Source organism: Phaethon lepturus, unplaced genomic scaffold, assembly GCF_000687285.1.
Source record: "Phaethon lepturus isolate BGI_N335 unplaced genomic scaffold, ASM68728v1 scaffold14153, whole genome shotgun sequence".
In the NCBI taxonomy this organism is placed as follows: Eukaryota; Metazoa; Chordata; class Aves; order Phaethontiformes; family Phaethontidae; genus Phaethon; species Phaethon lepturus.
Genome location: NW_010529869.1, coordinates 28,202 through 54,464, shown reverse-complemented (window position 1 = coordinate 54,464; position 26,263 = coordinate 28,202). Strand labels below are relative to the sequence as shown.

General features: G+C 39.5%; 1 pseudogene; it reads right to left on the bottom strand.

Annotated features, from left to right (window-relative positions):
• Positions 1-6,107: 6,107 nt before the first annotated feature.
• Positions 6,108-26,263, bottom strand: part of LOC104618475 — a 45,990-nt pseudogene continuing 25,834 nt past the window's right edge.

The window sequence follows — 26,263 nt, the reverse complement described above, 5'->3', positions numbered from 1 at the left end:
ATTCCCAAGGGATGCCTGCTGCCTTAAGGGAAAGCTAAGGTTAGCCATGGTGCCAGTGGCATTCCCTCAACAAGTACAGCCTCCAACTGCTGCACTGCTAGAGTCACAAAGACTTTGTTTTGGCCACCAACAAACTATAGGAAGACATCAGCCTCTGCGACTCCTATAAGAAGAGATCAGCCGGGCAAGTGTCTCACCCTGCAGATCTGCCAGCTAAACTTCTTACATGAGAACTCACAGATCCCATCAGGTAAAATGTCCAGGCTTAGCCCTGAGACGCGCAAAACTTTTGGTTTTTTTTTCCCCAAACCAGGATTATTTTGTCACAAGTGGGTTAGGGAGCCTTAACACCAGCAACTACATCAGCAGATCTGAGAGGGTGAAGAGACAGCAATGGAGAGGCAGTGACCTCCCAGTTAGTACTGCTACCCACAGGTGTGCAAATGGCAGGCCCTCGGCACTACAAAGGTTAAGGTACCTCAGGAACTATGCAACAATTTATTTGTAGTAAAGAAAGCTTTATACTTGCCATTGCAAAGGTGGAAGCAGGCAGTGGGGCTGGTCCAGGGCACCACAGCCCTTCCACTGGAAGACAAAGCTACTAAGCACAGAGATGAATCATGGGGAAATCTGCCTTCTTTGCAGGAGTTCTCAGTATGGAGTCAGTCATGTCCCTCCACTGGACTCCCTGAATTTGGCTTGTCATGCATCAATAAAACATGATGTGTCCAGCATCCCCTGTTTAGAGTTACAGAAAACCCTGCTAAAACTCCTTGCTTTTGGCAAGATATACAGAGCACTTCTTCAGTGAAGAGGAAGCAAGTGATGTAAATGTTTTGCTGTTTATAATTAAAAGTTTTTATTTAACAAGAAACTTTTATGTATCTTTTATGACAGTGGCTGGATACCAGAAAATGCAATTGCTGCTGGAAGCATGTTTTCCAGCTGGATTCACTCATGCAAACTAACTGCAGGCAGCAGTGTTATTGAGAGCCCTTGTGGTGAAGAGAAAAGGGCTTCCTGACTGCCACACACTGGTAAAGGCTCTGTGTCTAATTAAGTGCACAAACCCCTGCTAACTTTTTTTTTCAATTTTCCCTGCCCTGATCCTTTTCCACCAAAGGTAGTTCCTCGTTGCTCCAGAATATCCCCTTGGTCTCTAGGACCTGGGATTCTTGAAGGCCTGTCACGTGATGGGAAACAGCACCAGGCTACTACCTGCAAGCCTGCACATGCCAAGGTCAGTGAAAAGAGCAACACTGACTTTTTATGCACTGATAACTGCCAGTCACATTCAAATTCTGCACATGCATTGCACCTTGCCAAGATGGAATGGCATTCATGTCACATCTTGAGGAAGAACATAAGAACTTGCACTGCATTAACATTGGGTTCAAATTATGGCCAGGACATGTACCAGCCTTGTTACAAAAGGTAAAATTTACCCCTCACATGTTTTAGATGATCTGGGCTCCTTTCTCATTAGAAAAGCTAGTTAATTCACCTGTCATATGCAGCCAAATTCTGCAATAGGAGCTAGAAAATAACACAAAGTCAAAAAGCTGGATGTTTTCATAGCATCATAAAATCTTTGGGTTGAAATGGACATTTTAAGGTCATCTAGTCCAACCCCCCTGCAATGAGCAGGGACATCTTCAACTAGATCAGGTTGCTCAGAGCCCTGTCCAACCTGACTGTGACTGTTTCCAGGGATGGGGTGTCTACTATGTCTCTGGGCAACCTGTGTCAGTGTTTCACCACCCTCAGTGTGAAAAATCCCTTCCTTGTATCTAGTATAAATCTACCCTCTTTTAGTTTAAAACCATTACCCCTTGTTCTATCGCTACAGGCCCTGCTAAAAAGTCTGTCCCCATCTTTCTTACAGGCCTCCTTTAAGTACTGGAAGGCTGCAGTAAGGTCTCCCCAGAGCCTTCTCTTCTCCAGCCTGAACAACTCCAACTCTCTCAACTTGTCCTCACAGGAGAGGTGCTCCATCACTCTGATAATTTTTTTGGCCCTCCTCTGGACCCACTCCAAAGAGGTCCATGTCTCATGGACACAGTACTCCAGGTGGGGTGTCACCAGAGCAGAGTAGAGGGGCAGAATCACCTCCCTCAACCTGCTGGCCACCCTTCTTTTGATGCAGCCCAGGATACAGTCGGCCTTCTGGGCTGCGAGCACACATTGCCAGCTTATGTCCAAGCTTTCTATCCACCAGTACCTCCAAGTCCTTCTTGGCAGGGCTGCTCTCAATCCCCTCATCCCCAATCTGTATTGATACCGGGGATTGCCCTGACCCAGGTGCAGGACCCTGCACTTGGCCTTGTTGAACCTCATGAGGTTCATACGGGCCCATTCCTCGAGCTTGTCCAGGACCCTCTGGATGGCATCCTGTCCCTCACGCATGTCAACCACACCACTCAGCTTGGTGTCACCTGCAAACTTGCTAAGGGTGCACTTGAACCCACTATCTATGTCATTGATGAAGATATTAAAGAGTACTTGTTCCAGTACGAACCCCTGAGGGACACTGCTCATCACTGATCTTCATCTGGACATTGAGCCATTGACCACTACCCTCTGGGTGCGACCATCAAACATGCATCAGATCAGATTTGTACTATATTATGAGTGTTTTCACATCATTATAACCTTTATAATAAAAAATAACCAAATAAGCAAGGGTATTAAATTTACTCACTTTCATTCAGTAGAACTCACAGGCAGTGTTTTGGTCCCAGCGACATCTGTTTTCTGTTGATCACCTTCCTTTTCAGAGGATTGGACCTCAGAATTCAGCTACTCTGGATTACAAAACTTAGGTAGAATATGTGCATTTGGGTTGACATATGACAGTAGTAGCATTAGGTTTATTAGATCTACCTTCTTGCACTTCTTAAACTACAGATTATCTTAACTAAGGCGCCCACCAGCATAAATGTCACACAGAGGTTTACTGTGGCAAAACTAAATTGCTCCCTGAACAGATTTGTAAGGGTGTGGCTTGACTCTCTGACATCATCCATAAAGAAGCCACTTCCTTGTTACTTCTGAGAGGTTCATGCTTCTTTTATAGTTTGTGAGGAATTTGGGATCAAGCAGGGAGATGTTGCTCTTAATTCACTCAACTGAGCAGCAAGGACATCTTCAGAAGACTGTTTTCATTACAATAGAGAATGTTATCTCATGGAAGACAATCATAGCCCAGTACAAGTGGTCATATCCTAGTTTCTACTCCATTAATGGACAGCTATTCCTACATTAACTAATTTGTCTTTAAAAAGCAGGGTTTATTATGATTGGCACAAAGGCCTTGAGCTACAGTGTTTAAACTGCTTCCAAACAAGAGCCAGCTGCAACAGAAGACATATTGGTAGCACAGGCTATGTAAGCATAGCTGCACAAAGGCACCTGGGGGACAGGGTGGGAAGAAGGGCATGCCCTGACCCAAGGGGATCACTATGTGCTACACTGTACTCCAGAGAACCTTTTACAGTTCCACCATCTGTTTACACCACAGCCATTCAAAAAATTCCAAGGGTTCAAAAAGAGTAGATGCTAGGTACTCCATTACCTAGAACAACAATCTGAAGTTTAAGCATCCACAGCACCAAAAGTACAGTATCAACTCAGAGAACATATGAAATTCAGCACCTAGATTTCTCACAAAAGCCTGTTAAATGCCTAGAAACAGCAACACCAGAATATTTCACTGGCATTAGAACTTAGTATTTCACAAAAACATTTTCCCATCTGCTGAACACTTATGTTTCACAACTCATTGAAATGCAGCAGTCAGAGAAATCTGGTCAGTTGTCTGCAAAATAATTCTTTTCATATGTTACCTTGTGCAACTGATCCTAATTCCTATAGTATTCCATATGACTGAAAAGGAAACAAAAAAAAAAGAAACAAAGTCTGTAAATGCTGCTTGCTGGACCACCTGACACAACCAGAAGGACGAGAGACGAGTTAGACAATAGACCCCTGAGCATCCTGTGGTAGCTAGCATATTCCTCCCTTTGGAAAAAAGCCCAGTGGATTTATGCCAGGGATGAAAGAAGAAGGAAAAACAGATTAGGAGGCTTTGAGAGTCATTCTTCAAGAGGAAGCAGCTGGTTGTTCTTATTCTGCACTGCTCCAGAAAGAGGATCATCAACCAGCCTGTCTGAGGTAATGAGATGGAAGATGTGTGTGTAGAAAGCTTGAGCTGGTCAGTCCACTCAGACATATACATTTCTCCTTATCAAGGAGAGAGAATCCCACCCAGTGACCCAGTGGGAGTTTTGCCCCACTGAAAAACAGGAATTTTGAGCCACTAGCAAGACTAGCCCCAGATAACAAGAGCCAACTGAAAGGAAGAGATGGATTGTAGGCAGCCAAGATCCATCAGTAGACTCCATGTCTCCTGGGCCAAAGAGAACCCGACATACCAAAATTGTTTCTGCTACAAAAACAGAGATGTTTGATTTTTTACTTCTTCCTGACACGCAAAATAATTATTTATCTGAACAAAATGAGAACATTAGGAGTTCTAAAGAAAACAGATCAAACTGCCAAGCTGTCCTGTCCTAGAGACAAGATTTCTGTGAGTCTCATGTAAAAAAACCACCTAGTTCTCCAAAAAAGGCAAACTCACTTCTCATGTACACCTGACTTAAGGGGAAGGAGCCATTGATTTTGAAAGAGGAGAGAAACTATTGCCAACTGGCAGCATCTGTGTAGAAATTGCTTAGACACAGATAACAGTATTTTGAAAATCTATGTATTAAACACTTCATAATTAAAAGCACTGTACATATTGTAGTAAAAAGCAAACCCAGCTTCAATTTATTGCGTCACAAAATAAACAGGCTAGCTCTAGCCCCCAGACAGCCAGCTACGGTGCCTTCCGTAAGTACTATTTTCCAGTCATAAATGTAGAAAAAGAACAGAAACAGAGAGTAGGGATATCTCCCACTCCATGGCAGTCCCACTGTGTCACTTGCAAGAAAACCCAAAGGTGAAAGACCAATGGCTTCATCAATTCACCCATCCCCACTCAGAGTTTGCATCAGTAGCAGTAACCCATGAGACATTTTGACCCTTCCCTCTGCTGAGCTAAGGGTGGCACTGTCACCTTTAGCATTGAGTTGCTCAGCATTATTATAGCCCTGAGGCGCACAGAGCCTCACAGGACTCCACTCTGTTCAAAGTCACTGTTCACAACAGACTCCCTCTGGATGACAGCCAAAAGCACCAGGCTCTGGAAATGCAAGTTCATGTATGTTCCTTAACAGTTTGTTGAGGAACTCTTGGCCAGTAGTCCATGCAAATCTAACAAGGTATCCATCTTGTAGACAAATACAGAGAAGACCAAAATTCCAGGTGAGTACAGCCACCTCTACAAAGAGTGGCCCAAGGTGACAAAGTTAAAAGTACCATGACTGTTACAGACATAAAATGGGCAATAGCAGAGTTTGGGTTAGTCAACCGAGTGTGAAAGCTCAGCTAAATCCCACCCCTCCGCAGGGCATTGCAAAGGGGTTGTGGTGAGATGAGTGTTGGTCTCTTCTCCTAAGTAAGTAGCTATAGAACGATAGGAAATGGCCTCAAGTTGGACCACAGGAGGTTTACATTAGATATTAGGAAAAATTTCTTTACTGAGAGAGTAACATTGGAACAGGCTGCCAAGAGAGGTGGTGGAGTCACCATCACTGGAAGTATTCAAAAAACATGTAGATGTGGCACTTCAGGACAAGGTTTAGTGGGCATGGTGGTGTTGGGTTGGTGGTTGGACTTAATGATCTTTTCTGAAGTCTTTTCCAACCTTAATGATTCTGTGATTCTGTGAAAGTCAAATTTCAATACTTTTATCCCTTTTGAACCATACACTGTTGGCTAACAGAAGTTTCTCAGTACTCAACATGTTATATCAGATCAACTGAGAAATAGTTTTATTTTTATTTTCACTATTAAGTTACTAGATAATGAACTTCACAATCAAGTATTTCTTTCAACTGAAACATAGGAGCCGAGTGGCAATGTAAAGCTTTCTCTTTCAATCCCTTTTCCCCATCACCCTGATAGTGTAACAAAAGAATTAAAGTAATTTAATTATCTCTGCACTAGGATCCACATTCTTGTGTTTCAAATCTATTTTTATTGCCTCCACAGCCCCTGTACCAGAAGTGACCACACATTTTTCTGTCCTTTGTTATAGTACCACTTCAGAATGTAATTCTGTCATTCTCCACTCTCTTGAACAAGGTCACACGCATCTGGAAAAGGCAATAAGAGACACTTAATGAAAGAAAGATTCACCTTTCTCAGCATTGTAGTTTGAGGGAAAAGTGACATTCAGTGCCACTGGCAGATGAAAGAGGTAGCCAGTGTTGAAGGTCTTCTAAAGATTCACTAAGTATTCACCCACAAATCCACAGTACCAGTGTGGCCTAAAGCCTCTCTTCTTGTGATTGATTTAACTAGAAGGAATGTCTGAAACAACTAGATTTTCAGTGGCATAAACAGAAGGAATGCTAAAAGGTCTTTAGTCTTCTAACATAGTCTTTTTACTAAAATTATTGTAAAATGATTATATCTGGTCTATAGGGACTAGGTAAATAAAGCTTTTCAGAATGTCCCTCTTTTTTGTTCCAACTTGTTATACTGGTATCCATCAGTAAAATTTCATAAATGAACATATATAGGTGGTTGAATTACTGATGATAGTCTCCTAGTTAAATCCTAGAGTAATATAGATTTAAATTGCATAAATTAGCCCCAAAGTAGGTGAGGCTAGCATACTTTGTAGCAATCTGGTATTCAGTAATCTAACCAGATATAATCAGCTTTCACCAATGTAAATTCAGAGTTACCCAAATGAAGTCAGAAGAGCAGCTCTAGACTTTGGTATCTGTATGACATCGAAAGGGAAGCACTGAGAAGTAAAGCAAAATACTGATAAAACTACCCAACCAAAAGATTTAAAATGACATAACCTTCTCCTCCTGATCGACTGAAAAACAATAATGTCAAGCAATAGATCAGTACACGTCTCAAAAGGTAAGCTCTGGAACTGTGCTACATGTTCTTAGAAGTGTGTGTCACTAATTACAACTCAGGATTTGAAACAGATCTTTGGTTAGATTACTGAATACCAGATTGCTACAAAGTATGCTAGTCTCACCTACTTTGGGGCTAATTTATGCAATTTAATTATTATTATGTCTCCCTTAAGCAGCTTAGGTAACTACTCACAACATCACTGCAATGACCTTGACTACTTCCTCACAGGAAGTATTTTATTTGTAAAGTATAAAGAGTTATATCCTCATGCTACTGAATTTTCTGTGTCACCACAGAATTCATGCACTGGTTAATGGGAGCACTGATTCAAGATTGTACTCATGTAGTTAGGCAATGGGACCAATTCCACCAATCCAGCAAGTCTGTCATGCACTGTGGATGTATGGCATTCCCAGAGGTGTATTAGCTCTTAATTAAAGATCCAATATGAAAACAGTTTTGCAAAAGCATTGGTCCTCTCTCATCAGGGATGGGGCTACCAGACATTCCCAAAATCATCTTTGAGTGGAGAGTGATTAAAAACAAAGGGGTGGCAGCTGTAGCAACGAGCTACCACACCCAAAACTATGCAGACACCATTGCATTTTTTTCCACAGAAATTCTCTCCAATTGTAGTCTAAACAATAAAAACACTCAATAATGTTAAAAGAATGTTGGTGACAAATCATCTCACAATCAGCTTCACATACCTATTTTATCAGATGGCTAATCTGCAAAGAAAAACGCATAATTAGGAAGCAAAGTAAAAAACATGAAGAATATATATTTTGATAGGATATCTCTGCTGAGGGATGCTGTTCTTCCTACAGGAACAGACTGTAGTAGAGACATATTTAGTTCCTCCATATTGAGCTAAGTTAGCCGCAGAAGTAACTCAGTAATTATAGTGTAACTTGGGGATTTAAAATGATCAGCTGTTAAGTAAAGGGGATTAGAACTTTATATTATATTATTACAAAAAGTTACAAATCAAAGCTGAAGTCATAATGACACCTGCAGTTCAGCCTTTAATTACAAACTCTACTGTATAGGTTTGGACAGAATACAAACATACGGCAATAAAACGCTCTGGAAAATGTAATTAATGGAAATGTAAATATTCAACTAAGCCCTTCACAATTTAGAGTCTTTTTACTGAATTAAAAAAGGTTTTCATATTCTAAAATCATACCATGATCAGTATAGGCTGCTCTAGTTTCTACTGTTGCCTCTAAGTTTTCCTTGTTCTCCTCCTGAGTTTCTCCATACTCTTTTGGGTTTTCTCCTCCACCATCTTCCTCTGTGAAATACTAATTTTCATCATAATCATATCTCATTTCTGACATTGTGTATACAGGTTCTGTGGTGGTGTCTCTAATATTCTCCACGACTCTACTTTCAGTTCTTTCAACGTCTTCTAAACCATAACCGTAACCAGTTTCATCAGTTCCAGGAAAAGGCATCCTTCCAAGGAGATAGAAAAAAAAAAAAAATTATTTAAGCACCAGTATGGCCTTGAAAAATGCATGTGGTTCATTCCTTCCTAATACTGTGAAAAACAGTTTTGATCCTGATCCTGTTTCTGTTGAAGCTACTTTGAATATAACTACTAACCCAAAAGGAGAAATCTTATGTTCAGAGATACACACTCAAAAAGTTTTATAGGCAACTCCAAACCTTTCAATCATAGATACTTGTTGTGTGTCTCCCTGATCTAAGTTTTCACACTCTTCTTGAAGTTCAGGTGAAGGATAACTGTTCATTTCATCTATAGGGAAAGCACAGATACCACAGGTGAGTTTCACAGTCCTCCAAACCCCAGTATGTTTAATAAAAAGCACTACATGATTTTCTTACTGTGAACTGGAGTTTGCATCTTTCAGCAAGTAATACACCATATCTAGAGTGACTGGCACTATGTCCAGGAAAATGAAAAGCTAGATGAGAGTAACTCCTGAACCAACCTTTCATACTTTTGTCTTGCTCTGTAATACACTATTTATTCTTCTATAGAAACTTTGACATCTCTAAGTACATGCTTCTGATGAGGATTTTAAAGCAGTGATAATTTCCTTCCTAATATTCTCGTTTGTATTTCAAAGCACCTGAGACCTGCTAATCTGTATGAATGTGTCTTGAAAAGTGAAGTTCTTCCTCTGCTCTACAGAGGAGGAATAACTGCAGTAAAGAGAGGTTAATGACAAATCTGCTAAATGTTTAAACTTGTATCTGCCCCAAAGCCTGAACACGCATAAACAGCTCAGTAAATCTGGACCTGCCAATGGTCAGAGAAGAAGCATCTGCCGTAAACTGAAGATGAAAAACTGGCTAGCTAAATTATGACTAGAAACTGAATGATAGCGCAGATACACTGACTACCTTTTTCTACACAGAATTTCTCTTTCTTTCCATAACTTAAGCAAATGCCATTGCATGCTACTTACTTCGTAGAAGATTTAGAAATGCCCGGCTAAACCTCTGAGCATATACCATCTCAGATGTTGCAACCCTGCCCAATGTCAGTAAGTGCTGGTCTGAAGGGGAGCTTGACAGCTCCATCAGCTGATTGTCACTCGCATCATTGCCAAGCACAAGAGTGAACAAGGTGAATCCTTGGCATTTGGCTCCAAGTGAAATCTCTCTCAGCTTCTCTCTGTCCCATGTGCTTGTTTTGCTTCCAACTATTGCAAATATGACCCTGTGTTTTCTTTGCCTGGGGGCTTTAAAGAATACATTTTCAACTGTCCACTGTAGGGCAGAAGCAATGGCTGATGGTCCTTCCAGTTGGTGAACAGACTCTTGGATATGTTTCTTCATCAGATCTTTATTGCTGTATGTGACTAGATCAAACTCCAAGGCCACAGGGATCTGGTTTCTGTCAGGCAGGAAGCCCCTGGGAGCCTGCTGCACCAGTGCCACTCTGATGCCTCCATATGATTCGTTTGGCTGTGAGGAAACGACAAACTGATCTAGCATGTTGCTCACAAAGTCTTTAGCTCTTTGAAACTCCTCACTGCTGATGCTGCGTGAGCTGTCCATGATGTAAGTGATATCCATATCCATCAGAACAGGGGGAGAAAAGGGTACCTCGCAGTTGGTATTTGGTTTGCATTTATCTAGAGAGGAGGAGCCAATAGGCAGCAAACTATTTAGCAATACAACAAAAGAAATAGTTTACAACAAAAAATTCACACAGTCATATTAATATTTTTCTTACATTTTTATTAAAAAAAAAATTTGGCAACTTGAGATCTTCTTGTTCTAGTAAGGAACGACAGACAAGTCTTGCTGAACAAAGTTTTGAGATACCATGGGAAATTATTCAGGAATGAGAGCAAAAAATGTTCATACGGTAAAACCTAACAGATAAGACTTCCCTTGAGAAATTTCCTTCTGTCAAAATCTAGACATTGTAAAGGACACTGGAACAAACTATTTTTCATCTCAGACCATTGGTCAGCATTCAGAAATATTATCATTTAGTAGCTTCTCACCCCCTCACAATGTAGAATTTACAGTAAATGAGCCTAGTTTGCCAAAATCATAATGCTATTTTAAGTACATGTCTGTTAAAGAAATGCCAAACACAATAATTCATTTCACATGGGTGAGACAGCAACTAATTAAACAGCTTTTGTGGTTTTGAGATTCTAATTCTTACCATCCACTGAAGGGAAAATTCAAACTGTAACTTCTCAGCAGTGGTAATCTGTAACCAATGATCTGGCATGGAGGGCAAGAAGGCCCAAGTGGGGGTTAACCAGAAGGGGTTAAACTGACCAGAAGCAGGTATGCCCAAGGCAGACCAGCTCCTGTAAGGAATTTCTCTGGGTGATGACAAGAAACAACCACAGCATTGTCTTGTAGCCATCCTGGAATGCAAGCACTCAGGACCACCTTTGGGCAGCAGAGCTTGGCTGAGTTGCCCCATACACCCACTCATGGGATTGGTCCTGGTGCAAGTATATATAAGGAATCAGCTCTTAATGCATCTTTGAAGACTCCTTGTAAAAGCACTTATGGCAGTAGGACTCTGCCCAATGCATTGTTCATTAATTTATTTTTTTTTTAATATTTAAGCACAAACATGTTTTAGCAGTACTATAAAAATTCTCCAACACCACACTGCAAAATAAAATCTATAGGGTTTGTTATTGAAAGGGTAGGAAGACAAATACAACAGCTGGAATTTGTAAAATGTCTTACCAAAGCAAAGTGTACAATATGTGACGCTGTCCAGACTTTCATCCTGTTGTCTTTCCCAAACAAATAACTGAAATCTTCTAGTATCATCAATCTATGTTTTAAAGCAGACACAAAAGTAACACAAAAAAAGATATATGCAAAATACAGATATTTTCTCTTTGCTCTTAACACTCAATGTCATTACTATTTTTCTATTAAAGTAGATACTATACCTAACTTGGTGGTTTCACTGCTATTGTAATATTGAACAGGTACACAGAAGAGTTTTTCAGTTGCAATTCCAGAGCATTCTAATCACCCTGGAACATTTTGGCCAGTGAAGAGCTATTACTTTTTTTTCTTTTCTTAGCAGGGTGCTACAGAGAAAAGGGCAGAATCTCCTAACTCAACTCCTTCTGGAACAAAGAGAAATCCTCCACAGTGAAGATAATTTCTTGGGAGAGAAAATTCAAGCATTAGAACAACCTACATGTTGCCTGTGATCAGCTGAAGACAGACAATCTTTCCCGGTAGAAGATTTGACCACAGAAATGCTTGAGGAACCCTGAAGAAGATCCAACAACATCCTACAATTTCACTGACCACCCAACCACATCCAAATGTTGTTCAAGGGAAAAAACGTTCCCTTGTGGACTAAGACAAATAAAAATGGCTGTAAAATATCATAATATTACAGGAAACGAACCATTTATATGGATAAGCTAAAATGGTGAAGAAAGAAATAATTACTTCTTTGCATTAAACTTAAACTTTGTGTTTGTGATACGCAACACAACTAACTTCTGATTAATGTTCGAAAAGGATGTTATAGACAGGCCTCTTCAAAGACATTAGAATTGGCAATAACTGTTTAAGTGATCTCCAGATTGAGGCTCCTAAAGCAAACTAACCAAAGTCAGTAAGTATTTGTGGCTACAGGCTGGTAGGATCATGAAGATTAAACCACTTCTCCACTGCAAGGGCAGAAGTCCATCTGAAAGAAAATGGGAGGTTGTATTTTCTTGGGGGGTCGTGGTGAGGTTCATTGCCTTCCCATCACTGTAACCATAAAGGAAAGCTGGACAGTGAATTTTTTGCCTTTCCCCCTGCTAAGCAACTTTTTTTACACTTTTCTGCTCTGAAAACTGATTTATGGAAAGTTGGCATCTTTGTAAATGCCAGATGTTATCATATGCATTCGGATTCGTAATCTGCTTATACTAGGTAAACAAAATACTGACACTTACTCCTGTTTATCCTGTGGAGCATCCCAGTGAATAAACTATAAGCTTTCTTCTCATATGCCAGCAGAATTTTTTCATTCTGCTAAATTAACATTCAGCCAGACAAATATGTGAATTAACTAACGCATATGAGGATGCATGAGAATAAATATAATATGAAGATTAAAGGGCTGACTTAGATGATACTAGATCAGAACTTAGACTCAAAGTTTTGCACTTTTTGTCACATGTAAGTGAACATAGTTTCCTTCTACAAGGATAATTGTGAAGAAACAGCAGCTGGGAGAAATTGTACTTCCAAGAAGTTAAAACTAAGCACAGGTGATACAAATATAAATTGAAAAGAGAAAGAACATGAAATTCATATTATAAAACCTTAAAGAAACTTAGAATTGTTTTCCTTTGGTACTTGGTAAAATGGATCGCTTATTTTTGTTTACTATCTTTTTATATGAAATCATATTTTGAAATAAAAGTTGTTAATTTTCTCCTGTACTAATAGGAATACAGCTATCAAAAGGTGTTTTGCTTAATTTAATTTTCTTTTTGGGGGAAAAAAACCCAAACCAAAACAAACTAGTGTACTTGAAGCCTTCTAACACTATTTTTTCTAGAAACTAGGGCTACAGTTTCTTAATTAAACAGTTAGTACATGTCACAACTTCAGAAGAGAAATGGCATAGGTAACCAAGTGAAATTAACACAATTTTATTAAAATTCTGTGATTTGGCCTAAAAGCACAAGTCATAAAAAACTCATGTGCAGAAAGAGGTCTGATGGTGATCACTATGGTCAAGTGAGTCAGTGTTTCTTTGTTAAAGTAGTAACCTTTAATACATGCCTTTCTAATATGGGATTGGACAGTTCCTGTAGAACGTACTGGTTTGAGAGCACACTTTACTCAAATACTAGTAGATACTAAGTAAATGGATGACTGACTCAATTTTCTGTATTCTATGTACTTACTGAGAAGGCACGTCTGACGTTTGGCACTTCACTGAAGGCAATAACCACTGGAGTGATATCCAAGGCACTCAATTCAAGTACAGCTGTGCTGATGGCAACATCATCCTGCGATGGACCATTGGCAAAAAATAGGGCAACTTTTCTTGTGAGGATGCCCTGACGAACACGTTTGAAGACATTTCTTGCAACAAATCTCATGGCTGCCCCAATATTACGTTTTCCAGTGGATCTCTCTAGCGGTATTCTCTGGACTGCTTGTAGCAGCAAGTTGCTTTTTTGGAATTCTGAGAATCGGATGAGATAGCGCGTATTGGTGTTGAAAGAAACAATGGAGACACGAGCGCCAGTTGGGCAATTGCTTTCACTGATCTTAATGGTATTCAGCAATAACATAACGATGTTCCTCATTCTTTCAAATGCAGCTGGCATAACATCTTCAGACATATCGAAGGCAAACACCACTTCAGTTGGATAAACTGGACATGTGTCTGTATATTGAAATAAAAAATTTGTGTAAGAACATTTCCACAACTCAAATATTGTTAGTTTTTTCTTCAAGTCTATAAAAGAATGGACATGCAGAGGCCACATGGGCTTACCTGATGAGCAAGCTGGAATGAAGAGATGGAGAGCAAATAAATTATTTTGGACTCATATTCATTAAAACGGTGACATATTCACTTGCTCTCACTAAAAAGCCTGATCCAAAGCTCATACAACTGCCAGAATCTGTCAGGGAGAGACGACACTCCTCTTCCACAATCAAATACTCAAAATAGTGCAATTTTACTGGATAAGGATTAAAGAAATTGTTCTGGGTTCTGCTGAGCACGCAAGTCTGAGAAAGAATGAACACTCCAAATCTGGAGGACAGGTGATATACAAATACTGTCTTCTCTCAGAGAATTCCCCAAAGGGGGTTGGCACAATGCCAAAGATTTAAATTAATCTTAAATGAGGATGAGACATTTGTTACAGTTTTTGTAATTAAGTGATAGGAAAAATGAGCAAAAAGCATAAGCCTGTTTCATACACCTGCTGAAAAGTCCTCACGGTTAACAACTACCAGTCATCATCAAACTGAACCCAGATACAAACTACCAGTCTACAGGGTTTCCAATGGAGGCTATTCCATTTAAGCAGAGTGATTAGGTGGAATCAGAGGTAAAAGAAGATGCTTCCTACTTACGGCAGTTTTTTCGTGTAAAATTCACAAGTTCACAAGGCTGCAGGAGCAAAACAAAAACACAATTAATAGCAAATCTCAGATCATCCCAGACTGGGAATCTTACTATTGGTTTCAGCTGAAGGTCATATCCCAGCTCCTGAACTAACCCTCACTACAGTAAATCCAGAATCACACATTCCAGTTCCTCCCTATTGCACGTAGTACAGGGGCTCTGTCCCTATTGCAGAAACGATGGGGTTTTTTTAGACATGCTCTGTTGGCCTTTAATCGTGCTCTGGAGTATTAACTAACCATTTATCCATTCTTTATGTTGTGTAATAATCTTACCTAGGAGATCGCCAGGCAATGGCACTTCTGTAGGAGAATGGGGATTTCAATAGCAACTCACACAGAAAGAGAGAGGTCCATGAAGGAGGAGAGGACCCCCTCTGGATGTAGAACACACCTGCAATAGGATTGCCTGCAGGTAGTTGTCCATGCAATGGTTAGATAGAGCCTTTACTCAGAAGAGTTCATTTTACATGGGATTAGGATTCCGAAGAAATCCTGCCCTGCTGTTCCCAGTGAAAATAGCTGTTGCTAAGGAAATGCCTTCCTTTACAAAAGGGTGAAAAGTAACCCTAAACCTGAGCTGATGTGTAAATTGACACAAAGGAAGAAACCAATAAAAGGAGTATTAACAGTCAAACAGTTTGTAAAAGTTTGGATATGACATTAATCCATATGCATAATTGTTTCTAATTCCTCGATTATTTGCAAATCAGAAGAACCCACTGCACTCTGACAAGTATTTGAAAAGGATACGGTTTTCTAATAGCTATTTCTATTCATTGCAGTCAGTGCTTAGAAATGGAAGAAGACTAAAACTGTTAGTTCCATGCAGTTAGCTGTAAGGTAATTACTTACTTCCATTAAAATGGTGCCCATTGGTCCCTTGGCACCCTGAGACAAATTAAACACAGGACCAGAAAATCAGACCTTGATAACTTATATCCATCTATGATTCTGTAGCCCAAAGAAAATGCAAGCATACAGTGTTTCCCTGATAACCATTTGTGAATTTGAAATATGAGGAGACACTAGTTCCCAATATGGATTTTTGTGGACCTGTTCCCACAGAGGTGCAGACTACTTCTCAGACCTATTTCTCAGTTCATTTTCCTTATTGGTTTTATAAATGTTCAATACTTGTTGCCCTTGAGGACCAGTATAATTCAGAATTGTATTTCCTTTCTAAACAGCAATTTCTGTGCTGTGGTTCAGTTATCTGCATCTTCCACCCTTTTCAATCTCTGATGTGTGATAGGCTTGCCCTCTCCTCTTGCTGGGTACAATCCCCATAGTTCTACCTCAGGAGATCCTGCAGACTACACACACACATCATGACTGCTCAACCAGTCTAGCTAGCTTTGGCTACTCTGCAGCCTTCTCCTTGGGAACTGTAGGCAAATGCCAGGATTCCAAGCATCTTTATTCAAAATAAAAGTATTTTTTAATCTTCATAAGAGGAATAAAACACAGGGAAAAGAACTTTTTTCCAGGCAGCTTGAAAGTTTTCATTGTGTGCGCAATTCAGACATGCAGCAAGACTACTGAAAACTTTCACTTACTCACAGGGGGCTGCAGTGAGATATACCAGAAAAAAATTGAACTGCACACCCTACAACCTTTACCTTAGCCTCTCTCTACCATAACACTACAGTGTACTAAAATCATATACTTCCTTACATCCCCAAATTACAAACCCATCTCTGTATTTGTTGCTTCCCCCTCCAATTAACCTTCCATTCCTCCATCTCCTGCCTGAGCTACCTTCCTCATCTCCTCTGATGTCTTGCTGCTAGTACCATCACAGCCATTCCATGCTTTTATCTTCTTATGTTCCCCAGCAGGTCCCAGTTCTTTGGTACTGTTCAGCAAGAGTTAACTGTGAGGCCTGAGCCATACTGAATGCTACCTGCAGCAGCTGGTGACCAAGCTGTGCAGACTTGACACATGCAGATAATCATGCCACCAAGTAAGGAAGGATGGGTAAACAGGCCTGTTTTGGCTGGCCCTGTTTGCTACCTCTACCCCTTCCCACATCCCTATCTCTTCCACTTTCCACAGAATTCCCACTTTCCCACTTCACTAATGCATTGCTACTACAATAATCCCACCAAGCCTGTACCTCCCAAGCTCCATTCTCACTTCTACACCTGAAGAGGAGATCTTGAGCTTGAAAACTCTCTGAAGACTTCTTGAACTATGGATTGGCAAGGCCAACAGCTATCTGGCTCATCAGCACACAAGGTCTGTCTGATCTGTCTGTAATGTATGCCAGCAGCCAAGCAGCAGGGATTGGGGGCAAAGCATTACAGCTGGCAGTCTTGGTCATTCTTGTGCCCAGCATCATAAAATAAAGTGGACTAGGTACATTCATTGACCAGCACAGCATAATTACAGGAAAAAAAATATTTTCTGAGTTACATGTATCCCATGGGCCATGTTATATAGGTAAAGTTATCAATAATGTTCCATATTTCAACCAGAAGAGTAAGCTTAAGAAAGTTTAACAAGAAAATAATTAACAGTAGGGATTGCTTCTGGTCACTGGAGCTGATTTGCAGAACTGCTGCAAGAAAAAGATAGACATGTACAAGGATTTTCCTAACTGCCTACAATGTTAGTCCTAAAGCCTACTGAAATCCACGATCCTTGCCCCTGCTTAGATAGGGAATAAAACACGCATCCACAGGCAAGACATAACTCTATACAACTGCCAGGCTGATTAAGCATAGTTTACCACATGAAACATTATTAAATATTCCATTAATCTAATAGCAAGTTTAAGAGCAATCTAAGAGTGACTTTTTAAAACAAAGATGTATTACCATAGGTCCTGATGGCCCTCGGTCCCCTGGATCTCCCAGGGAACCTGGCATGCCAGCATTACCCTAAAAATAGACATACAAGTTTTATTATTTATAATTGCAGTCACAAGTACAGAATTTCAGCAGAGAAAAACCTCTGTAACTATATTGTGAGTTGGATCCTGCACTTACACAGACTACTACCCCTAGGAATTATTAGTGCAACTAACAACTCTAAAGACTTAGACCTGCATTCTCTCAAGAGCTCTTGCCCAGGATATAGCAATAAAAGATCAGAGTGGGAACCAATTCCAAACATTTTTGGTGAGAAAACACTTAAGACATAAGGCCTTTACTTCTAGAACTCTTCACAGAGTTAACAGATTTATCATTCTTACTCTTCCACCCCTCACTCCTTTGGGTCCTTCAGCTCCTGGAATGCCTGGGTCTCCACCTTCTCCCTGAAAATTAATGAAATCCAGAACTTTATAGGAAAGGAGAAGACGTACAGAAAGACAGATAACAACTTCCAAAGAAGAATAATGTAAAACAAGACATAAAGAAAGCAAACATGCCCGTTTAATCATACCTCTGGACCAGGATATCCTATGAATCCAGATTCTCCCTAAAAAAAGAAAGGACAAAAACTTCATAAGAATCTAGAACTTTGTGAACTGCTTAGTGTCTGATGTCTTTAAACTAAAAACAATTTCAAAATTATTTTTAGCATTCCAACCCATTCAACTAACAGTGGCTACTACTCTGGTCTTAAATTATGCCATTTTACATTAACACCTTGTTCACCCAAAGGAAGAACATTTAAAAAATTTCCAACAGTTTCTGAATTTTCAAGAGTATCCCATTTCTCAAATAAGTGTTTTATCAAAACTTATTTATGCCTCCTAGTAACACACAGTGGAATTCATGTTCAGTGATCACAAATAAAGTATAACATTCAGAAGTCAGTGTTTGAATGCAGTTTCAAAATGTTGTGCCCTCCATACTGAACAGTGATACCATAATATTTTGTTGGCATATTAGAAGTCACTTCATTAATTGTTTTCAGCTACTTCAGTTTTCAGTGTATTCTTTCATTTTATATGAGAAATACGGGAACTCTCACAAAGACCAACGAGAATTGAAGTGTATCTTTTCTTGACATTAGAGTACCTATCTGAATTCACACTACTTATGTATGTCCTTGTTTTAAGAGCTCCCTCCCATGAAAGTGGACATGCTTGTCAAACATCATATGATTTTATCCTAAAATTTCCCCGAAATTACATGCACATAGGCCCCACATTACACCTAAGAGAGTGTAATGTGACTATGAACCTGTATAATTAATAGCAACCTTAAGTCAAACCTATACTAAAAGCTGTTCTCTTAGCAACCAGGGGAAGCCAACTCTTTCTGGATCACTATTGTGGGGTGAATTGTTTTTTTTGTTTTTATTAATTGTTCTAATTCAGGCCCTACCAAACCTTGGGCAGACACATCAGTCTATAAGAAGGGCTTTAAGTCAATCCTTTAAAACAATGAATAATGACAAGAAGATTCAGCAGAAACCTTTTTTCCTCATTTCTTATGACAAGATGGATGTTCCCTGAAATGAAAAAGTGGGAGATTCCAAGAGATTAAAAGAACTAGTATTGCATATAACGTATGTGTAACCTCTGAAACTCTCCTATCAAAGGAAATGGTTGGGGCTAAGAAGGTAAGAAAAGAGACTGGATAATAAGAAGCATCACAAGTAATTTTAATAAAAAGCCATTTTAGAAAAAAGGAGCTCATCAATTGGAGAAGCTCCTGGGAAGCCTTTCATATCTTTTCTGCAGCTTCTGCATCACTCTGCTTCTCCCACAAAAAGGGAGAGTGAAACAGAAGAGCCCCCAGGGAGATCCATTGGGCCACTTCTGTTTCACAAGCAACGGGAAAGGACTAGTATTGCAACTCTACACGAACTGTTTGAAAGGAGGACTGCAGCTGTTTTCAACACCCTGACCACTTTGCTGATGGACTGTCCAACTGGTGCCATGATTTTAACCTCATCCTTTCTGGGTACTTTTTATTTTAGCTGGATTCTTGTATGTTTTTAGAGAAGTAGGTATTTCACTGCTATTTTTTTCAGGGCAGTGAAGGGAATGATAAGAATTTCTAAATATGTAGCAATCCAGAGCTTAATCCTCAGATCTTATTTCTGACCACAGGAGCACAAGGAAGAATACTTCACATTAAAACAGCAAGGATGTTTGGAAAGTACCACCCTCACCTTGGTAGTCAAGGAATCCTTCCTCTGAAAGTTAAGAAAAATTAGAGTCCAAAGTGGCTGGCCCACCAATACTTGCCAACAATAGTGGCTAGTCAAGCAGACTGACCTGGGGAGAAAGCACTGTGTACTCCAAGAAGTCAAATCCCCCATATCCATATACACACATACACACATCAAGGGAAAGAGTAAGAGAGAGTGGTTCTCAAAAGAATATCCTATTCAAGACTTTCTCACAACAGTGGTTGAGGGAAGTGTGAGCCTCTTACTGAACCTCAGAAATGCACTGCAGCCATGTCTTACATTTCTTTTGACACACATATGGATGGTCATGTTTGACATTGCAGAATGGAGACTAAGAGACATCCTGACTCTAAGCACTCACCTTTGCTCCTTTGCTTCCTTCAGGACCGTAGACATCTCTGCCATCCATGCCCTGCATAGGTTGAATATACCATGAGTTAGCTTTTAATAGAGGATTAGATTTACATCCAATTCCATTTTGGAATTAGATTTACATCCAATTTCATTTTTGAATAAAGATGTCCCATTACAATGAGGTGCCCAGGCTGTTAAGACTGATGAAGTAGGGCAAGCTATCAAAACACAGTCTAAAAACAGTAGCAAATGGTCACAAAATCCATAGAGATAAAACAAGGATTAAGGCCACAGTTCCTCTCCACTTGAGTGCCCTATCTCCAGCATATTCTCTCTCTCCTAGAGAACCTGAGGGGAAACATATTCTCTCTAGCCCACAAGAAATCTGGCGTCCATAAGTAAACTGAGAACCAAATGTGAAATAATTTTAACTGTATCAAATAGAGAAAACAGAACGGAACAAACTGTACTGATTCAGTTGGGTGGGTATTAAACTACAGGGGCCCTAAATTAAGGCAAAAAGACTCACAGGCATGCCTCTCTGTCCAGATGGTCCCACTGGGCCCTTCTCTCCAGGGTCACCAGGTTCACCCTGTTATAATTGAAACATAAATTCATAAATTTCATAAATTGAAACAAAGCTTGGCTCATTCTGGAGAATCTTTCTTTCTGCAATGTAAACTTGTCTGATAAACTGAAGTGTGCTTATACATTTTATAGACTACTTGATGCCAGTCAAAAGCATTCCATTACAGACCATGTTTCGTGGAAGGTTCCTTGCAATGGAACTGGAAAGTACTTGGCAAATCACAATATGCTGAGCATCCATGCTCATTTAATAAAACTCCCATTCTGTAATACAGAATTACCAATGAAAAGAGTGTCTTCTGGAAAAATTTATATTAATGGTAGCAGGACATAGGCTGGAATTCTACCAGCCTGAAGCATCTGTTGATAGCAGGTGATATTTCTCAAGCAGTCTGTCTGCACTGTGCTCTTAGTCCTCTTGCAAGTTTTCTTTTCTTCAGTTCCTTTTTTGGTTTGCACTTTCTTAATGAACTTTCTTCTAACAAGAACCCCAATATTAAAAAGCACAAAACCAGACTGAGAAAATTGAATGTATGATGGATTAAATGCCTATTTGTCGTCCCAATTTCTGTCACTGTTTCACTGTATGTTTTCACACAAAGACTCTTTTCATAGTAGCACTTTGACCTCCTGATACCCCTCTGCCACTGAATGTAATAAAATACAAAATGTAATAACCCTTCAAAGAGACTGAATGGCTTAGCTAACTGGTATTATTTATGCCTTTTAGATTCAAAGATGCAACAACACCTAAAATGAGTTATTTTTATTAAATAGTCACCCATATGAATACACATTAACAAAAGGAAAGTAAGGGATAACATTTATTATAAGTAAGTGAACCATAATGTGGACCACCTATTAGTATAAGCCTTTCTGTTTAACTTCATGTTGATTCAGTTCTTCTCAACATATTCATTCCTGTATAATAGATATTGTAACAATCAAGGTTCCTTGGACTGGTTAGGAATCTCTAGAACAAAATGGTTAAAATAAGCAGCTATGCCTCAGTGAACTAGGAAGTTCAGCTTGGACATTACAAAAAGGTTCCTCACTGAGAGGGTGGTCAGTACTGGAACAGGCTCCCCAGGGAAGTGGTCATAGCACCAAGCCTGTCAGAGTTCAAGGAGCATCTGGACAATGCTCTTAGTCATACAACTTAGTGTTTTAGGTAGTCCTGCGAGGAGCAGGAAGTTGGACTTGATGATCCTCATGGGTCCCTTCTAACTTGAGATATTCCATGATTCTATGAGTAACCAGTACATATTTTCAAAGGATTGTACAGATTCTAGGAATCATAAAACAAACTCAAGGGTCAGCACTGCCTTATGCCTACTGCATTTTGTGAGAAGCCAGGCCTCATTGGGAACCATGACCACAACAGCAATTACAACAGTGGTCACAGCAACACTAAAAACTTCTTGGTATAGCTCTGACACCTTAAGATTACCATCAAAACATCACTTGCCTTCCCATGCAATCCAAAAATGTCTATAAAACTTAACATTCTTCACATGTTCCACAGGAACAACACAAGTGTTAGTTCATGCTTCTTCAGTCAGATTCTTCAAGGAATGATACTGTTAGATTGCTGCAATTAGGTACCTTAAAAATCTTTACCTTTGCTCCTCTTGCACCTAACTTCCCAACAGAGCCAGGTGAACCTGGGGCCCCCAGACTAGCCTGTAATCAGAAGCATCAGTTAAAAGGTGCACAATGAAGAAATCAAGGGCTCATTGCACTCAAGGATTCATTGCCACTTGAAATTATTACAGAATCAGTATAAATATTAACACATTAACAGGCTTTTGAGGACCACAGTAAGAGTCAAGATATCATTCCAGTTATCGCCTGTTTTCTATATGAATGCTTTAAAATTTTCAAAGTGTTAGTAAGTATGACATGAATGTTACTTTCTATCTACACAGATACCTAGGGAATACATGCATATGTGCACAAACAGTATGAATATATATATACACACACACACAAATGGGTGTGCAAGCATGAGCATCATGACATGACTGAAGCAGATGCCCAAGGCTGACAGAGTAGGACATTCCAGTCCAGAGCTACACTGGTGTAATTCTAGAATAAGAACGCCCAGAATCAACATCATCACACAAGTGAGAAGATCAGCAGGCAGTGCTCAATAGTTACAACCTTATCATACACTAGCACTAAATCTCACAGGCCACACTTTATTGAAACCACTGACCAATATCTAACTTTGCCCTCAACTACACCACTGTACATCTGTATTTACATATGCTGCAAGCCATGCTGTTAGTCCTGATACTATAGAACTGAGAGTGGAATCTAGAGCAAAGGCTTTTCATTGCAATCATGCAAAAGCTTGGCAACACTGAAATTTACTTCCTATTCACCCACCTAAAACTTGTTTTCAAGGCTATTATTTTATCATGTGAGGCTGCAAATCAGTTTCTGTAAGTATTATAATGAAAAATCCTCAGTTTTTAAAAAAACTCTTTATAAGAATAATATCAGCACTGAGAATGAAAACCCCTAATGTTAGGAATATATTATTTAAAGCTAACCAGAGGGCCTGGCATGCCTTGTGATCCTGGAGGTCCTCTGATCCCTTGTAGTCCTCTTGGGCCCTGATATAAAAAAAGTCAGTTCAATGTTGACAGCCTTTCAAAGAAGATTAGATTGCTGCAATGACCAGAATCCAAGTGCCTGTCTTGCAAGCCTTAATGCACAGGTGAAACTTCTGGCTGTTTGGTTGTAAGGATTTGCCTGTGTGAAGCAGCTGAGATGGTCACTGCCTGAGGGCCATATTCAGAGAGCCACTGTGGTGTCTAAGACAACAAGGGAGCCATAAGCAACCCGCTATCAACTAGGCACAATTTCTCCAGATTCCTTTATCTTAAAACTTAAAGTTAAGAGCATCTTCAGAGCATCTAAGTGCATCTTGAAACTGGAAGCTACTATAAGCAGTCTAGTACCATAATTCTCTTCAAAATGACTCCACCAAGCAAAATTTTAAAACACAACGCTTTCCTCATTGGTTTTGTCAATCAGTATATAATTTTCATCATTTTAATGCACCCTGGAAATACAATACATTAAAAAATGCAATAGATTTTATGTACTTATTGCTAACAATTTCTAAAGAATTCATTCTGAAGATATCTGCTTGATAATATCCTGTAAGTTAGAGATGTGTTGATTGAATTATTTCTGCTACTCACTTTCCTCTTTTCATTTCACAAGAAGCTGTACCCATCTGAATTGAAAGAGAAGCTTGCCACATTTAATTCCTCAGCGTTACAGATGAGATTTGCCAAGGAAGACTCTTACTCATAATATTAATTAGTTGAAGTAAATAAAGCATTCCAAAAGAAAAACAAAAGTTCAAGACTGACAACTCATCTGCTCCATAGCTAACATAAAAACAACCCAGAAGTTGTTTTAGTTACCTGTGGACCTGGAAGACCAGAGTCTCCTGGGTAACCTGCTTCCCCCAGATCTCCTTGCTCACCCTGCCAGAAGACAAAGAAAAACAACCCAACAACCTCCAAACCAATTTACACCTGTCATATGTACATCAACATATAATAATTTCATATCTGCACAGAGTATCAGTTGATAGAATGTTTTTCAATGCTTTCAAGCATCTTCAAATTCCTGTTGAAGAAAACTCAATTAAAAAGCAAGAGCTGAGTAGCTTTTCTTGTTGTTTAGGGTGTGTAATGAATATAAAAGCTGCAGTGCAAGAGGTCAGTTCTATCTGCTTTGCATTTTGCTAAGTGCATTTTACACCACGGTCTCAGCAATATTCCCGCATTATCCTTGTCCTTGTCCACCACAGAGACCATCAGAAGTCATAAAGCCAGGGCCACAAGGGCAGATCTTCTTTACCCTTATGGAGAACTACTCTGAGGGGGAACCATGACTTCACAATTCATCCTAGAATTAGATGTCTTTATACTTCTCATCTTTCGCTCTAGTTACTCAGTGAGGCAAGTCAAATCTTCCTTGATGATGGGAAAAAACCCCGCACTTTTCCAGCTCCTATATACATAAAGTTGCCATCTGAGGATGAGTCAGTTTAGCTGACATCCATAACAAATATTTGCTGTCTGCTGGGTTGAGTAAAATGGTGATAATTGGCACCAAGATACTCCAGGCCTTGCAGATCTCCTTTCACTGGAGAAATTATAATCATATGTCTGAAGATCCTCAGGAAACAGATGGTTCTGTAAAGAATCTCCTGAGGAAAACTGCATTCAAAAGGCTGAACTTCCATTCTCCACCATATGAATGAAATGAAAGATAACAACAGCAAAAAAAAAAAAAAAGGCATTTGAGCAAGCTTATTCGTAGCCAGCGTAAAAATACTGTAACACAGAACATCAGTTAGTAGACTGATGCCAGGCTTATGCCAGCTGTAAAAAAATCAAATAGAAATAGATTTCCACAAAAATAACTTTGACTGCAATGAAAATGGACAAATTTCTTAGGCATACCCTATTAGAATCCAAAAACAACAGAAATTTTTCAGCTACTTAAATTAACTTAATCAAACCCAGAAAAGTTGTTCTGTTTTTTTTTTTTTTTTCCTTTTCCTCTCTCTTATGCCTTCCTTCAGTTGATTCTCCTTTCTGTCTTCACTGTTTTGCTTTGCTTTTGGAACACAGACTGCAGGATTGCTTTTGTCTGTGACAAACACCTCTCTGAGGCTATACTACACCTTCTGTTCCTACTGACTAATTCTGACTGTTAAGAACGGCTAGCTGTGCTGCTTTATTTTTTTAAAACTATTTCAAAAAGTTAGTCTCCCTTTTATCACAAAAAGCAACAGATAATTTGAACTAGAAGTTCTGGGAAGCTGTTCTTTAAAAATCAAATAGAAATAGATTTCCACAAAAATAACTTTGACTGCAATGAAAATGGACAAATTTCTTAGGCATACCCTACTAGAATCCAAAAACAACAGAAATTTTTCAGCTACTTAAATTAACTTTGAATCAAACCCAGAAAAGTTGTTCTGGTTTGTTTTTTTTTTTTCCTTTTCCTCTCTCTTATGCCTTCCTTCAGTTGATTCTCCTTTCTGTCTTCACTGTTTTGCTTTGCTTTTGGAACACAGACTGCAGGATTGCTTTTGTCTGTGACAAACACCTCTCTGAGGCTATACTACACCTTCTGTTCCTACTGACTAATTCTGACTGTTAAGAACGGCTAGCTGTGCTGCTTTATTTTTTTAAAACTATTTCAAAAAGTTAGTCTCCCTTTTATCACAAAAAGCAACAGATAATTTGAACTAGAAGTTCTGGGAAGCTGTTCTTTTCAGGATGTGGTGAAAAGCAGTGTGTTCATGCTGACTGCAACGGAAGTTAACAGCTTTGTTGATGAGGGTGTTTGTTCAGCGCCTTTTAGTAACAGCTAAACCTTTAGTAAAGCATCAGTTAGAACTTGCCTTAATATTGTCTCTGCTGCATATGCACATCATGCATGTATCTGTGTGCATGCAGCAAAGGAGGAAAAACCTGTCAGACTTTTGGCCTTATGCTGCAGGAAT